We start from the raw sequence: 12,187 nt of genomic DNA, 5'->3' as shown, positions 1-12,187 counted from the left end.
GAGACTTGGGTAAAGGACCCTAAGAGCCCAGAGTTTACTCTAGGTCAAAATGTTCCCCTGGATGTTTTACTTGGGTATTAATGGGAATTACAGAGCTAAAAGAAAGAATTCAGATGAAAAGAGAATATAATATCTCAGCTGTGAATATTCACGACCTATAATAGCAACTTAATGCATTTGAAAAGTTTTAAGGAAGTCTCCTTACCTTTGTTTAATACTGTTTTCCAAATTTGAGCACTGAATATTATGATTTATACTTTCTTGGATAAATTGTGCTTCTTGGGACATAAAGTTTGGAAAAACCTTATCTGGGTATTAGACTAGAGGGGCAACAGGAGCAAGACCCATGCCAGGACCAGGAGTGCCACATAGGAATCTAGATCCAAAGTCCTACTGTCACTCACACACACACACACGCACGCAGTTTGCACTCTGCCTTTTTCCCAGGAACCTAAGGTACAGACTGTCAGAAGGCCTGCCTAGATGTCAGAAGGCCTGCCTAGATGCCAGAAGGCCATAGCACACAGCACATAGCACATCTATATAGATATAGAAAAGATGCATCTCTTAGCCTCTGGTTTTGTTTTGAAGATAAATCAATTCTAACTGAATTGCATGTATTTTATGCTTTCAATCCTGTTCATTTGCTATCTTTTGTTACATTCAGTAACATCTTGACAAAACATTGATTTGTTTTGTCTAGCTTTCTTGTCTCCTGTAATATTAGTCTGGAAAAAAATTTGAGGGGGTAGGGGCTACAGTAATTTCTCCTGGAATAGTCGCCACCCATCTCAGGCATGCAGCAGTCGGCCAATTGCCCTTCACTGCGCGAACTGTTCATTCTGAGTGTATCTGATTGATCCTTTCTGACAACTGGTGAGATAGCTTCCTTAGACTGAGAATGTTCTATTATAAGTAAGGACAAACAAATGATTAAAAATCATACACAGATATTAGATGCTGGGTTAGGCCTTTAACAAAGTGTTCGTTTTTTTAATGGAGGTGGCTATTAATTACTATGTATTTAAGTATAACTCTTACTTGTAAATATGTAACTATAGTTATTTAAATGTGCAAATTAGTTTTATTTGTTTTATGGAAAGTAAATGTGTCAACATTTTCATGTGAGTGCAGGTCAAGTTGTATTCTTTTTATATTGGAATATATAGTGAAGTTTGTTTTCTTGTATAAATAAAAAAAAATGGTAAAAGAATATCGATGACCCTGAGGGGAAATACCTTCAAAGCAGAGAAAAAAATGTGTTCTCTAAAAGTTTAGCTAATAAAACACATATGTAGAAGTCTGACATGTTAGTCGCTGAGGAAATGGACAGTACTCATGTCTCTCAGTACTGGACCCATGTCGGACGTCATAACCAAAGCAAACTGCGGTCTAATCAGACACAGGGGACAGTTGATGCTAGATTAATCACAGTCACTTGTTATTTCATACTGAAGCGACATCAATTTGGTTGTGTGCTGTTTTATATATGAATATACACTTATATTGCCATGCAGGGAAGATGAAATCTTGAAGAGAAGATGCAAAAGGCATTCTGTCTGCAGGGAGAGTCTTGGTTGATACAGCTAAACACTGTGCTCCTTGACAGGTTGTCCCTAGAGTGGGGATGTAAAGTGAGTACTTTAGGTTGCCTCTAAGAGATTTAAAATGACCTAATGCCAGGCGCAGTGGCTCACGCCTGTAATCTCAGCACTTGGGAGGCGGAGGCCAGCAGATCACGAGGTCAGGTGATTGAGACCATCCTGGCTAACATGGTGAAACCCCGTCTCTATTAAAAATACAAAAAAATTAGCCAGGCGTGGTGGCAGGCGCCTGTAGTCCCAGCTACTTCGGAGGCTGAGGCAGGAGAATGGCGTGAACTCGGGAGGCGGAGCTTGCAGTGAGCCGACATTGCGCCACTGCACTGGAGTCTGGGCGACAGAGCGAGACTCCGTCTCAAAAAAAAAAAAAAAAAAAGGGGAAGACCTAAATCCCTATATTCTGTTTCTGTACTGACCAGGCAAGACTTTGATTTTACGCTGGCTGCCCATACAGCTTACTTACTGTGAGAGTGCACATACCTCGGGGTAGGAACATTCCTGTCAGTTTACAATGAGCTGTTTTTCTAGTGTCAAATCATCTTTGGATATTAAAAAAAGAAAATCCAGTCTCTATATTTGCAAAATTGAGAATCCTTGTTTTTCAGATTTTTCAGTGAATTCAATCTAGGTATTCTCCTTAAAACCACCTAAATGAATAGAAGCTTTCCAAAGCTGCCATCTGTTTTGCCAAATAATATTTTCCAACCTATTAAACATTGTACATTTCATCTAACAGACAAGTCGACCACAATAATGCTCATTGTAAAATAATGTTCTTTTAATGATTAATGTATTAATCATTGTTGTTACTTCTGACCATCTCCTTTTTCATAGGTAATATTATCCTGTATTAGTAAAATCGTTTACTCTCACAATATTCCCCTTCACAGAAAATTAATTATAAGTCAAATTTCCCAAATTACTTTATTTATTCCCAAGATTTCTCCTTTCTTGCTTTGTAATTTCCTCAAGTAATTTTTGTATATTATCATGAAAAATAATTATACATATATGTACATAGAAAGATAGATATTTTACTAATTCTTTCACTATTAAGGTAAAATAGACATTTTTGGTTACTTGGAAGTAAATAATGAGAGGAAGGAAAAAAATGACCCCAGTACATGATTAAAAGTACAAAGTTGGGCTAGATGATGTCCATAGCTTCCCCATTCAGCTTAAAATGTATCAGTCTAACAAAGAAAATTACACAAATGTAGAAAAACAATGAGAGATATTAAGAAGGAGTGTAGAGATGGGAGTAGACCCCTGCCAATATCATTGTCACTATCTAAAACTCTTCAAATAAAACAGCATAAATGAGTGAATAAATAAATAGCTTTACTGGATTGCAAATAAACATATCCCTCAATTAATCCTCCCTCCACACACACCAATTTCAGTACCATTCCCTTCATACTCAACTTTTAGCATAGGAAGGCATATCAAGAGAAATCTTATTTGTAAGACCATAAATTAAGGGAATGCTAGAGGAACAGAGAAAATGGGGTAGGTCAGGGAGATTTTTGGGAAACAGACTAGATAGGATGAAGAATTGAACCCTGGGGAAAAGGTAAAGAGAGCAGTTCAGAATAACTTCCAGGGTACTTAGTGCCTTGCATAGTTAACAGAATGACATGAGGAAGACAGGACAATACACAGATCGGGGGGAAATGATTGTTTAATTCTCAAATAGCTTTATTGAGATGTAATTCACATATTGTGCAATTCATCCATTGAAGGTTTATAAATCAATGATTTTTAGTGTATTTGAAGATAAGTGCAACCATCATCATAGTAAATTTTAGAATATTTTTATCAAAAAGAGAAAATAATCTCCATATCCTTTGGTTCTCACGCCTCCCCCCAGCCCATATCACTCTTTCTCTGCCAGTCACAAACACCCAAGCAACCACTAATATACTCTGTCTCTATAGATTCTGGGCTTTTATATGAATGGAATCATGTGGTATGTGGCCTTTTTGTAATGGGCTTCTTTCATTTAGCATGACGTTTTCAAGGTTCACTCAGAGTTTATCATGTAGAAGTACTCCATTCCTTTTTATGACCAACTGGTATCTCATTGTATAAATATACTGCATTTAATTTATTTATCTATTTAATTTAATTTATCTATTCATTTAATTTATCTATTCATCCATTAATGAATTTTGGGCTGTTTCCACCTTTTGGCTATTACAAATAATATGAATTGCTATAAGCATTCATGTACAACTTTCTGTGTGCATATATGCCTTCATTTCTTTTATATATACATATGTATATATCTAGGAGTGGAAATGCTGGATCCTATGGTAACTCTATGTTCAATCATCTGAGGATATGCCAGTCTGTTTTTCAAAGAGGCTGAATCATTTTACATTCTCGCCAGCAGTGTATACGAGTTTCCATTTCTCCATATCCACATCAATACTTGCTATCTGACTTTCTCATTCTAGCCAGCTAGTGGGTATGAAATGGTATATTGATCTTGTATCCTGCAACTTTGATAAACTTGCTTATCAGTTCTAATAATTTTTAGTGGATTCATTATTTTCTATGTACGAGATTACATGTGGCAATACTGATATTTTTTTTTCTTGTCTTATTTTCCTGGTGGAGAATCTCCAGTACAACATTGAACAGAGGTGGTGAGAATGGACATTCTTCCTTTGACCTTAGGAAGAAACCATCCAATCTTTCACCACTAAGTGTGATATTAGCTATAAGATTTTTGTAGCTCCCCTTTATTAGAATAAGGAAACTCCCTTCTATTCCTATGTTTTATGACTATTTTATCATGATGGGTATTGGATTTTATCAAATGCTATCTCTGCTTCTATTGAGACGATCATGTAATTTTTGTTTTTTATTTTATTGTTACATATATATGTATATGTATATCACATATATGACATAATTGGTATGGTTTGACTGTGCACCACCCAAATCTCATCTTGAATTCCCACGTATTGTAGGAGGGACCCAGTGGAAGCTAACTGAATCATTGTGGCAGGTCTTTCCCATGCTGTTCTCATGATAGTGAATAAGTATCATTAGATCTGATGATTTTATAAAAAGGAGTTCCCCTGCACAAGCTCCTTCTTTGCCTGCTGCCATCCATGTAAGACACGACTTGCTCCTCCTTGCCTTCTGCCATGATGGTGAGGCCTCTCCAGCCATCTGGAACTGTAAGTCCATTAAATCTCTTTCTTTTGTAAATTGCCCAGTCTCAGGTGTGTCTTTATCATCAGCATGAAAAAAGATGAATACAACATTGTAATATAATAAATAAAATAATAATTAATTTAGTTAATACTAATTAAATGACAATATAATACATTTTCTCTTATTTTCCTATTTTCTTAATTTGAACTCAATTTTATTAATGTGAATTCTAATCTTTATTCTTTCCTTACTTTTGCTTGCTTTAGCTTTACTTTGCTTTTTTTCCAGTGTCTTAAGTTGGAAGTTAGTCTGATTTGAGATCTTTTTTTTATGTTGGTGTTTATAGCTATAACTTTCCCTCTAAACACTGCTTTATCTGCATCCCTTAATATATATAATACATGTTAATATATATTGTTATATATATTTATATATTTATATGTAATTATATATATTTATTGTCATATAAATATTATATATTATAACAATATATTATTACTATAATATATTATAACAACGTATATATTCTTATAACAAATATATACTAAATATAATAATATGTAGTAACCTATATTGTATATAACATATATAGTATGCTATATATAACAATAGATATTAAATAGTTATATATAACAATATACATATATAACAATCAATATATATTATATAACAATAAACATAAATATAACACATATATAGTTATTATATTATACAAATGTAATATAATATACATTATATATTGTATAATATGTATAATATAATATATTGTATAATAGTATAATATAATATATAGTTTACAAATATATATAAAACAATAAATATACATGTAACACATATATAGTTATTATATAATAACTATATATTATATAATATATATAACATAATAACTATATATTATATAGTGACTATATATGTGTTATATGTATGTTTATTGTTTTATATATATTTGTTATATATATAATAATATATATTTCATTGAGTTTCAGATGTTAAACTAACCTTGTATCTCCAAGATACATTCCACTTGGTCATGATATATAATTAGTTTTATATGTTGCTAGATTTTGTTTACTACTATTCTGTTGAGAATTTTAATTCCCTGAGAATTCTGTTGAGACCAATAATAAGCTATATTGGTCTTTAGTTCGTTTTTTCTCTAATGATATCTTTGTATGATTTTGGTACTAGTATAATGTACTAGTATAATACTGAAACAAAATCAGTATTATACTCAGTATACCAGGCCTCATAAAATGAGTTGGGAAGTGCTCTTCTTTGAATTTGTAGTAAAATTAAATTATGAAGACATCTCAGTCTGGGATTTTCTTTGTGGGTTGTTGGTTTGTTTTGTTTTGATTTGTTTTGCTAATTCAATGTTTTCACTTGTTGTGGACTATTCAGAGTGTCTATTTCTACTTGAATCAGTTTTGGTAGTTTGTATCTTTCTAGGAATCTGATCATTTCATCTCAGTTATGTAACTTGTTGGAACAGAAATTATTTATGGTATTCCTTTATACTCCTTTTTACTTTTGTGAGGTTGGTAATAATGTCTCCTCTTTCATTTCTAATTCTAGTAATTTGAGTCTTCTCTATTTTTTTTTTTTTTTTTTTTTTTTCCGATCAAACTAGCTAAAAGTTTCTCTGTTGCTCTTTTCAAAAACCAAGTTTTGGCGTAATTAATTTTCTCTTATTGTCCTATTTTCTTAAGCTGAACTTAATTTTATTAATTTGAACTCTAATCTTTATTTGATTTGTTCCTTACTTTTGATTGCTTTAGCTTTACTTTGCTCTTCTTTTTCCAATGTCTTAAGGTGGAAGTTAGGTTATTGATTTGAGATCTTTCTTTATTTTTAATGTAGGTGTTTACAGCTATAACTGTCCTTCTAAACACGACTTCCCCTGCATCCCTTAAGCTTTGATGTGCTATGTCTTTATTTTCATTCATCTCAATATATTTTCTGATTTCTGTCTGGATTTCTTCTTGAATTGTTGATGACTTAGAAGTCTCTTGTTTAATTTTTACATATTTGTGTCTTTCCCAATTTTTTCCCTATAATTGATTTCTTATTTCATTCTATTATAGCTAAAGGAGATATTTTTTATTTTTTATTCTTTTAAAAATGTATTGAGGTTTGCTTTATGGCCTCACATATGGTCTGTTCTGGAGAATGGTCCATGTGTACTTGAGAAGAATAATACATTCTATTTCTGTTGGGTAGAGTGTGCTATAGATGTCTGTTCGTTTGGTCTAGTTGGACTACAGTGTTGCACAAGTCTTCTGTTTCCTTGTTACTCTTTTGTCTGGTTCTTCTATTTATTATTGAAAATAGGTATTGACATATCTATCTTCTGTTGTTAAATTGTGTCTTCACTTAAGTCAATGTTTGTTTTGCGTATTTTAGTGCTCATTTATTAGGCTCATATATTTTTATAATTGTTATCTCTTCCTGATTAATTGACCCTTTTGTTACCTATCTTTATCTCAAGTGACATGTTTGTTATAAAGTCTATTATATCAGCAATTAGTATAGCTGTTTAAGGATTTCCGTGGTTGCTTTTTGCACGATATATCTTTTTCCATCCTTTTACTTCAATCAATTTGTATCTTTGAATATTAAGTATTTCTCTTATAGACAATATATAGTTGGATCATGCTTTCTTGTCTCGTTTGATAACCTCTGGTTTTTATTGGATTGTTTAATCATCATTTACTGTTATTATTGATATAATTGGTTTTATAGCTGCCATTTTATTTTTTGCTTTCTTTGTCAAGTCTTTTTTGCTCCTTTAGTCCTCCTTTACTGCTTTCCTTTGCAATGAGTGAATATTTTCTAATGTAGCATTATAATTTCATCAATTTTTTTTTCACCATTTTGAGTTTGTTTTTCCTGGTAGTCTCTCTAGGGTTTACCATATACAGCTTCAGATTTATATTTGCTAAGTTTCAATAATATGTAAAGTGCTGCTTCCATATAGCTCTACTCCATTTCCCCCCTTTTGTGGTACTATTGTTATATATATTACATCTACTAATATTACAAATACAACAATACATTGATATATTTACTGCTTAACCATCTGTCATTGTTTCTTTAATCCATTACAGCTTTGTTCCCACCCACTTCCTTTATGTTCTTGTTGGCAAATAGATATTTATTATATTTCTATTTATTACAGTCCCAACAACATATTTTGCACATATCATTTTATAAAATTGCTTTTTAAAATCAGTTAAGAGAAGAAAGGGAAAAATGAATTTACAGTGTCTGTTTTAATTGTATAATTACCTTTACTGGTGCTCATGTTTGTTCCTGTGAATTCTAATTACTGTTTAAGGTCATTTACTTTCAGCCTAAAGGATTTCCTGTGGTATTTCTTGTACGATGGCATTGGTAGCAACAATTTTCTTGTTTTTATTTATCTGGGAAATTCTTTATTTTTATTTTATTTTTGATTGATAGCTTTGCTAGTATAGGAATCTTGGTTGACTTTTTGTTTTCTTTGAGCATTTTGTATATGTCATCCCACTACATTCTGACCTTCATTGTTTTTGCTGAAAGGCCAGCTGTTAATCTTACTAGGTTCCCCTTGTAAGTGATGTATTTTTCTCTTGCTGCTTTCAAGATGTCCTCATTGTCTTTGATTTTCAGTTGTGTTACTGATGTGTGTTAGCTGGTTTCTTTGCATTCGTTCTACCTGGAGTTTGTTGAGTTTTCTTTATGCATAGGTTATTGTTTTTCAACAAATTTGGGAATTTTTCAGCAATTATTTCTTTGAATTATTTTGTCTTTTTCTCTTCTTCTTTTGAAACTCCCATTGCACATATATGGTGTGCTTAATTGTGTCCCACCTTTCTCTGAGGCTGTGTTTTTTTCCTGCTATTCTTTGGCTTATATAATCTCTATCAATTTATCTTTGAGTTTACTAATTCTTTCTTCTGACAGCTCAAATCTATTGAGTCTCCACTACATTTTTTATTTTAGCTATTGCGCTTTTCAATTCCAGAGTTTCCATTTGGCTTGTGTGTGTGTGTGTGTGTTTGCATACACAGACACAAACGTTAATATTTGTGTGTAGATAGACATAGTTTCTATCTTTCTGTTGGTATTTTTTTATTTGATGCGACATTGTCATCATACTTTCATTTATTTTTTTAATCATGCTTTCCTTTAGGTCTATGAACATATTTATAATGGCTACTTTGAAATCTTTTTCTGATGCATCTGACATCTCATTACTCTCATGGGCAGTTTTTGTTGCTTTTTTTATGGCAGAGTATAGATCATATTTTAAAACTTCTTCGTAGCTTCATATTTTTGGCTAGATATTGGACATTTTGGATAATATATTGTAGGAATTCTAGGTACTGGTTCTTCTCTTCCATGGTTTGTTATTGTTAATTGCTTAGTTATTTGTTTAGTGACTGGTTGGATTATTTTAATAAAGTACACTCCCACCCCCCACACAGTGTTAAGCTTCTGATGTTGCTCCTCAACTAGACACAGCTTTGAGCCAACCTGGGATAACAGTGGTATCTGCTGGGCCTCTTCTAATTCTTCCCCTTGCTCCACTGCTGGCAATTACTTTATTGTTTACAATACCTTGGGCATACATTTCTATACAAACTAACCTAATTAAACTGTAACTCCTTTGAAAAAATGGCTTCCAATGTCAGTGTTTGATGTTTATTCTGACCCCAGGAGAGCTCCTCTCAGCTGTCCTATTCCCTTATTATTTTCTGCAAACTAGCTGGCCTACAGCCTAGGCTGTATCTTCATTAGATTCACAGATCTCATCCTAATTGCCTTTCAGCACAATCTACACTAATCTTGACAGTGTCCTTAGGTTTAAATTTCTCCACTGCTCTGTTGCAGATGAAGTCACTATTTTACTGCCTGCTTCGCCTCCCAGGAAAAAATTTCTTAACTAGAGCTCTGGAGCTGCGAGTAGGGACATCATCAATTTTCTTTCTGAGTAAAACCCTCATTTTAGGAGAGCATTCAGTAAAAGAGGGAAAAATAAGCTAACGTCTTCTTGGCTTGATCCTCTGGCATGGAGGGACCACAACACAAGCCAGGGGAAAGGGTACTAATGCCCCAGGATTCTCAGCATGCCACACCCAAGGTAGACCCTCCAATCTTGAGTAGGGATTGAGCAGCAGAAGAAAGCCTCACCTTTCAACCACACTCAACAGGACTAGCCTCAGCACCAGGCAGCCAGGGGCAGAACAAGAAATGCCAAAGCCTTGTTCTTCCCAGGAGGAAAAAAAAGGCAAAACAAAACGAAACAAAGAAAAAAACAGGGAGATGGGAAAGAATAGAGCTATTTTGGGCAAATATTACAGACTCTCGCTTTTCTTGCTGAAATTTCATAGATTTTCTTGAATATTTGTTTTCATTTGCTGTTTTGCTCTTATGTTATTTCTAGAGGCTTCTTTTTTAACACAATTTTCATCAGTTTTCATCAGGCAGCAGGTCAGCAGAGTTCCTCACACTGTCATGTGAGAGTAAGTGATTTAATTTTGAATATGCAGGTTGGGATTTATCTGAGTGAAGAGTTCTCACAGGCAGAAAGATACGCAGAACCGAGAGTCAAGGAACAGACCTAAGTTGGTTAGGTAGATTTGGAAGTCAACCTAGGGACGGAAGTAATGAGAGAAGACTAACAGAAATACAAGAGGGTCAAGATCAGAACATAAAAGAACATTAACATTTAAGCAAAGGAATCTGGGAAGAAACGGTTAGAGAGGTAAGTTAGAGTATACTTCAGAAAGAGTGTTTTATATGGAAGAAAAGACTTGGTGTATAATTTTCAAGAGAGAATGATTGGAGTGTCAGAACCATGCAGAATAAAATAAGAGCTAAAGAACCTTTAAAGATTTCAAAATGAAAAAAAGTGACATTTTACTTTTTAAAAATTAAATATTTTGAAGATGTAAAAAAATTACAATATTGACACATGTCATTGGATTTGACAGTTAGAAAGACACTGATGAATTTTGCAGAGTGTTGGGGTGTCCTGTGGGTGGTGAAGACAGATTGCAGTGGGTAGATATGTAAGGAAATGGAGTTGGAGAATGGAAATTGTTAGGGGTTGGGAGTGGGGTTTATATCATAATCCTGCCACTTAACTCTGACTCCCAAAGATTCTGGGAAGTGCTGGACATACACAAAGAACAGAAAGCCTGATGGAGATCATGGTTTATGCTTCATTCAGGGATCCCTGGAAATAGCTTAGATTGGAAAACAAAGTGCATCTGCGACCCTTCCATAAAACCAGATCCACGAGAACTTGTCTGAGCCAATACATAAATATATCTCTGACCCCACATGAAACTAGATGCACAAGAACTTATCTGACCCAATTTATCCCATCTCTGGTGAGCTGAGGAGCTGGAATAGAGAGAGCACACAACTGAATGGGTTTACCAGAGGGAGACCTTGCCTGAGAACCACAATGAGAAATGTAATGGAGTTAAAATCTTCTTTCAGGGCCATAGTAATTACATGAACAGTCAATATGGACCAAAGCAAACCAAATTTAGTACTTTACTGTGGAGCAAAGTGAAGGCTAAAACACAGGTGTCAGCCAAGAGTCGGAAAATTCAAACAAGTGGCTATAATAGAAGGTCCAAGCCTGGAGAGGATGAGTAGAGATTTAGGTAACTGGTACCTATGGAATCACGAGATGTTTGGCCTCCGTTTTCTCAAGAGAGAAGTGAGGTTGCATATTCCTTACTCCTTGTATATTCCTTGTGTGTTATTCTTGTCAGGAATAAGCCAGAGGGAGAGTTCAGAGGTAGGCTGGCTCCTGGAGGACAGTAGAGAAAGTTAATGCCTGTGAACTTAAACATATGCACTCTGGAGATTGGCATGGTGAGCTGAGCTTTGTTCTGTGTTCCCTGGTGTCACCGGTAGGATAGAATTTTAGGTTGTATAGGAAATAGCCCTTATCTAGAATAATGCTTCTTATATTTCATAGTCACCTTTATTTTCCTACTATCCTTTTTTAAAAGAGGTTGTCACGTATATGTTTGCAGAATATGGTCTGTCCATGGGGAGTTTTTCAACAGTCTAATAAATTGAATAAAGGCAATGTGATTGATATTTTATAGGGCTATAGGGCTCTTCAAATTCAAGACTGCCCTTTATTTTAAAAGTATGCTTCTTTGGGGAAAACAAAATGCCTATTCTTTAATAAAACTAGGATACTGGGTAATTATTTTTACTTTTTGCCATTACTTAGCAATAATAAAAGTGGTCAAGCATAGACTTGTTCCTCTGTTTAATGAGTTCTTCTGGTCTGTAAAATCCCAAAGTCAGATCATCAGCCGTCGAGTATATTTTCATAAACAGTATGCTATCCACTATGAGCATAATTGAAGCAAATGAAGGAGGATAAAATAATTATTTAGCCA

This window comes from Chlorocebus sabaeus, chromosome 8 (assembly GCF_047675955.1).
Source record: "Chlorocebus sabaeus isolate Y175 chromosome 8, mChlSab1.0.hap1, whole genome shotgun sequence".
NCBI lineage: Eukaryota > Metazoa > Chordata > Mammalia > Primates > Cercopithecidae > Chlorocebus > Chlorocebus sabaeus.
This window is presented reverse-complemented; position numbering follows the sequence as displayed.